Consider the following 6,782-nt stretch of genomic DNA (forward strand, 5'->3'; position numbering starts at 1 on the left):
GGTATTTTCTGGCTGAAATTGAGGGACTTGAGCAAAAATCAGATTCAGAGGTTGAAGGAGGACTGCTGATGCTGTTGGATTCTGATCTCCCTGCACTCAAAGTAGATTTTCTGGAGCTACAGAACTCAAAATGGTGTGCTTCCAATTGCGTTGGAAAGTAGATATCCAGGGCTTTCCAGAAATATATAATAGTCCATATTTTGGCAGAGTTTAGACGACTTAAAAGGGCGTTTAACGCCAGTTCTACGCTGCTGTCTGGAGTTAAACGCCAGAAACACGTCACAAGCCAGAGTTGAACGCCAGAAATACGTTACAAACTGGCGTTCAACTCCAAGATTGACCTCTACACATGTAACATTCAAGCTCAGCCCAAGCACACACCAAGTGGGCCCCGGAAGTAGATTTATGCATCAATTACTTACTTCTGTAAACCCTAGTAACTAGTTTAGTATAAATAGGACTTTTTACTTTTGTATTAGACATCTTTGATCGGTTTTATGCTATCTTAGACTTTCATGGGGGCTGGCCATTCGGCCATGCTTGAACCATTATCACTTATGTATTTTCATATGGTAGAGTTTTTGCACTCAATAGATTAAGGTGTGGAGCTCTGCTGTTCCTCAAAGATTAATGCAAAGTACTACTGTTTTTCTATTCAATTCAACTTATTCCGCTTCTAAGATATTCATTCGTACTTCAACCTGAATGTGATGAACGTGACAATCATCATCATTCCCCCACGAACGCGTGCCTGACAACCACTTCCGTTCCACCTTAGATTGAATGAGTATCTCTTGGATCTCTTAATCAGAATCTTCGTGGTATAAGCTAGATTGATGGCGGCATTCATGAGAGTCCGGAAAGTCTAAACCTTGTCTGTGGTATTCCGTGTAGGACTCTGGAATTGAATGACTGTAACGAACTTCAAACTCGCGAGTGCTGGGCGTAGTGACAGACGCAAAAGGAGGGTGAATCCTATTCCAGTATGATCGAGAACCTCAGATGATTAGCCGTGCTGTGACAGAGCATTTGGACCATTTTCACAAGAGGATGGGATGCAGCCATTAACAAGGGTGATGCCTCCAGACTATTAGCCATGCAGTGACAGCGCATCAGACCATTTTCCAGAAAGGATAAAAAGTAGCCATTGACAACGGTGATGTCCTTACATAAAGCCAGCCATAGAAAGGAGTAAGACTGATTGGATGAAGACAGCAGGAAAGCAGAGGTTCAGAGGAACGAAAGCATCTCTGTACACTTATTTGAAATTCTCACCAATGATATACATAAGTGTTTCTATCCTTATTTTCTATCTATTTATTATTTATGTTCGAAAACTCCATAACTATTTTATATCCGCCTGACTGAGATTTACAAGGTGACCATAGCTTGCTTCATACCAACAATCTCCGTGGGATCGACCCTTACTCACGTAAGGTTTATTACTTGGACGACCCAGTGCACTTGCTGGTTAGTTGTATCGAAGTTGTGAATGAAAAACGATTTATTAAGACGTGCGTACAGAGTTTCTGGCGCCATTGCCTGAGATCACAATTTCGTGCACCATCCCTCAAAACTGTCCCTCCGCCATATGCCTTTTTACAGTTGGCATACAGATGCCTTAAATATAACCTATGCTCAATAAAAGGTTCCATCTAAGCAAAAACTTGCATCAAACCCTATAACAACAAAAACAACAGTATCCAGTATCATTATTCAATCAAAAAAAATAACGCAAGTAGAATGAAATAGTTAGAATCATAAGTCATATTATCTTTACTTTTTGTTGATCCAACATGAAAACCCATCTTCTTGATTTACCGATATCATCCAGCAACAACTCAAGGAACCATCCCCAGCTGTCCTTTGTTTCTGCCTCCACTGCTGCAACCGCAATTGGAAAATGATTGTCATTAGGATCCCTTCCTACTGCAACTAGCAGCTGTTGACCATGGTCCCCTTTCAAGTGACACCCGTCCACTCCTATAATCGACCTACAACCAGCCAAGAAGCCGTGCTTCACCGAATTGAGGCACATGTACATCCTCATAAATCTTGTTGGTGTGTTAAAGATGGCTTATCCACAATAATACTAAGCTTGGACCTCGGATTTGCCATTAAAATCTCAGCACAATAATCTCTCAATTTGGCATATTGTAGTATGGCCCTTCCATGCATTTTTTCTTTACTTTTCTCCTTGCCCAGTAAGCCTTTCCTACACTAACATTTGCCATGTACTTATCCTGAATTGTTTGAATAATAATGGCCAGCCACATCTCTTCTCCACGACTAATGTTGTTGACAATCTTTTTTTATATTTACTCACTAGAAGCAAACCTACCACTATAACTCTTCCCACAGGTATGCTTGCCCTTCATACTACTCTACACCTCAATTTGTCATTCTTCTTGTACCTAACGTCTCTCCCATTCAATAAGGCATGCTCCTTAATTGCTTCTTTAAACTGGGACAGTGATTTGAACTCAAAGCTAACCTTAAACTCATGCTCTCTACACATTTCTGCCTCATCATACTTAGGAAACCTTTTTTCCTTAATCATATCATCAGAATATCCCTCATAACTATCTATGTATTTAGTTTCATAACCATCAGAAATGTCTTCAACTTGTTCATCCATCTCTCCAGAAGCTTGATTATCCTCAGCACCCTTATCTGTTGTCCCTTCTTAATTAAGTGGACCATTGAACCCACCAAGCGCATTTGATTATCCACCATCAACACCATCCTCTACATTAAACCCTAAGTAATCCTCATGTTCACCATCATCAGCACTGTCATCAAACCTATCCTCCTTAGTAGAGGGTTCTGACTCAGCATCGACTTCTACTTCTATCAGTCCACTATCTTTGCTTTCAACCCCATTACCTTCTCTGTAACCATCAACAACAGACATTATACCATGCTTCACAGAATCAGTAACTAAAGCCCTAGCCATTCTAACGGCATCCCCGTATGACTTTAACTCTTTGAGACCTAACTTCGAGTCCACTCCAGGTTCGTTCCACCAAAGCTTCGCATATTCCTTGTAGCCTAGACCCTTCAGCAAACTCACTATCTCTTGAAGAGACCATTCATCTAGTTCATAATGCAAGTCTTCCACAACCAACCCACCTAAATATTCTAGTCCATGTCCCGTGTCAATAAATTTCCCTCCGTGAAGGAGCTCTATTGTGAACTCTGATTCTCCCATTTCTACACAACAAAAAACAAAAAATAAAAATTAGTCATCCCCTAATCAAACTTTACCAACAACGCCAAACACTTTAATGCCATAATGTTCGGTAACTTTTGAAAGAGTGAAGAGTGGAAAAAAGTGTAACTAGGACCTTGCAACGATGTCGGCAGTAGCTCCTTCGATAAAGGAGGCCATGATAGACAATAACAAATCTCGATCACACAATGTCGGATGTAAACGTGTTATCGAACAATCGGAAATGGAGATGGGGTGAAGAGCAAGGGTTTCTTTTGCCTCAGTGAAAAGGGAGGAAGAGCAAGGGTTATTTTTTCCATAGTGAAGAGCAAGGGTTATTTTTTCCTGAGGTAAGGTGATGACAACGCATCATGTTATGTTTTTCTATACTTTTTCACCTTTAATTTTCAGTAATCATGCTTAATTATTGAATACTTTTGTACTTAAATCATCGATTACTTTCAATTCTTTGATTTGGTTTGAATTTGTAGAAATTGGTGGAAAAAGAAGTAAAAAGCACAAAACAAGCATGAAAGAAGAAAGAAGTTTAAAGAAGAAGCAAAGGAAAAGCAGAGAAGAAGCAGAGGTTGTGGCATTAGTGGCCAAAGTTAGCCCACTAACGCTATGGTTAATGGTGCCAAGGAAGGAGGAAGCAACGTTGGTGGCCCAAGTTGGCTCACCAACGTTGCCCATCAACGTTGCCAAGGAAGAGGGGAGCAACGTTAGTGGCCTAAGTTGGCTTACTAACGTTGCCCACTAACGTTGCAAAGGTGACAAGCAACGTTGGTGGCCCAAAGTTAGCCTACCAATGTTGCTACACAAAGAAGGGTGCCAACGTTATTGTGCTAACGTTACCCAAGTTAACCCACTAACGCCAGCACCTGGTAGCCTGACTGTGTCTTCTTCAAACAAGAATAACTTGAGCTACAAAGCTCCAAATGAGGTGATTCCAATGGCATTAGAAAGTAGGAATCTAGAGCTTTCTAAGAATATATGGAACTACATGATGGAAACTAAATTTGAGGGAGAAAACTTACCCCGAAAGTGCAAGAATGAACATAGTATTAACCTGTAGTAAGGGCAGCCGAGCTCTTTACTTTCCTTGGAGTATAACTCAAGCTGTATAGCTTTAAATGATGCGCTTTCAAAATAATTGGAAAGTAGACATCCAGGGCTTTCCAATAATATATAATAGTATGGGGTGGATGATGCGTGCGGAAATTGGCGAGTTAAGAATGATTATAAAATATGCGTTGCAAGTATAGTTCTCAACCAACCAGAAATCCACTCATCAATTTAGAAGGGTGTCAGAGAAATTAAAATCAAAATACTGGGAGTATGAGTCCCAGGTTGTCTCCCAACGAGTTGCAGAAAAGTGTGCTATTTTATTAATCAGATGTTTTCAAAAAGGTTTGAGTTGAATGGCAGAGAATTAAATTAGAGAATTTATATAAATTTAAATAAAAGCCTTGACTGGGAGTTGATTAGCTGGAAGCCCTATTTTTATTGCAGTACTCTCAAGACTAATCGATAATTGGGGATTATTCTGTTTAGTTGTCCCTCACTAAGTAAGGGTAAGTTAAACGAGTTGGAATGCTGTTCTATCCACAAGTTCCAATCCACTCTTGGGAGGATTGGTATTAGTGAATAGAGAGCAATCCAACAATAAACCCAATTACAATCTCTCTCTTGAGCATCCTAACTAAGGGTTTTTTCAATCAACTCTCCATCAAGTTAGGGAACTACTCGCTCATTGTAAATGAAGAATTCATAACATAAGAAAGGGAATTAAAGAAAGACATGATAAATAATGATCAAAAGATTAATTAAAAATAAAAGTAATTCTTGTATTGATAAATGCTAAAATAATCCAATAGTAAAATTAAGTAAATTAAGGAACATGGAAGAGTAAGAGACAAGTAAAGAGAACGAACTAGAATGTCGAAGTCTTGATGAGGCAATAACTCTTCTCAATATCCCATTGCAAAACAATGAACATAACAAATCCTAAAAACTATGAATGTGTAGAGAGAAAACCTAGAGGAGAGGAAAACTAGATCTAAAAACTAAAACTATGCGGAATGAAAATGTTGTTGTTGGTTTCTGCATGTTCTCTGGCTCTAGTCTGCTTTTTTGGACCGAAAACTGGGTCAAAATAGGGCCCAAAATCGCTCCCAGCGATTCTGCAGATTATGCAGATCGCGCATGTCACGCGGTCGCGTCATCCATGCAGCCTCGTCATTCGGCTTTCTGCTTGCCACGCGGTCGCGTTGTCCATGCGGCCGCGTCGCTTCTGCTATTCCATGCCGCGCGGTCGCGTCATCCATGCGGCCGCATCACTGCGATTTCCTCTTCTTCACGCGGTCGCGTGATCCATGCGGCCACGTCGCTTCTCGCTGGTCATCTCCTCAATTTCTTGTGTTCCTTCCATTTTTGCAAGCTTCCTTTCCAATCTCCAACTCATTCATTCCCTATAAAGCCTGAAACACTTAACACACAGATCACGGCATCGAATGGAATAAAAGAGAAATAAAATACATAATTAAAAGTCTCTAGGAAGCAAGTTTTCAATCATGCAATAACTTTAGGAAGGAATTATAAATGCATGCTTATTTAACGAATAAGTGGGTAAAGATCATGATAAAACCACACAATTAAACAAAATATAAACCATAAAATAGTGGTTTATCAACCTCCCCACACTTAAACATTAGCATGTCCTCATGCTTAGTTGAAGGAGATAAAATGAATGAGTAAGAACATGTAAAACCTATGAAATGCAATGCAACCTATATATATGAATGCAACTATATGATTTTTGTCCACTTGATCAAAAGTAAGTAAGCTCTTCAAAACAATTACAATCAAATTCCACTAACTCAATTCTTATATAGTAAGAACAGATAAAAATGCAAGAAGATAGCTCATGAAAGCAGGGAACATAGAAATTCAAGCATGGAACCCTCACTGATGATGTATGTACACTCTAGTCTCTCTAGTGTATAGGGTAATCACTCTATCCTTCTCTAATCATGCTCTCTAATTTTTTTTCTTCTCCTAACCAATCAACAATATTTAATATACCAATGCAAACATCATGAGGTCTTTTCAAGGTTGTAATGGGGCCAAGGTGAGGGTAAGGATACATATATGGCTAAGTAAGCTTATAAATTGAATGCTTGACTTAGCATTGGGGTAATTTTGTCCCCTTATTTATTTGTTGAGTATTTTTGGATTTTTTTTAATTAAAAATAGAAACATAAAAATAACACAGCTTATCAATGCACATAGATTTTTAATTCTTATAGTTTCACAGGAGTAGGTATCCAAATTCCCATAATATTATCATGACTCATTCCCTTACTATCCTTTGTTCCCACAATTTCCCATACTTAAATAACACACACAATTCTATCTTAAGCTAACCAAAGATTCAATTTGGGATATATAATTATTTTTCCGCTTAAGGCTAGTAATGTGGTAAAATATAGAACAAATGGGATTTAAAGGCTCAAAGTGGTTAACAAAGGTAATTGGAAGGGTAGGCTTAATTTGGATAAGTGAGCTAAAT

This window comes from Arachis ipaensis, chromosome B07 (genome assembly GCF_000816755.2).
Source record: "Arachis ipaensis cultivar K30076 chromosome B07, Araip1.1, whole genome shotgun sequence".
NCBI classification, from domain to species: domain Eukaryota; kingdom Viridiplantae; phylum Streptophyta; class Magnoliopsida; order Fabales; family Fabaceae; genus Arachis; species Arachis ipaensis.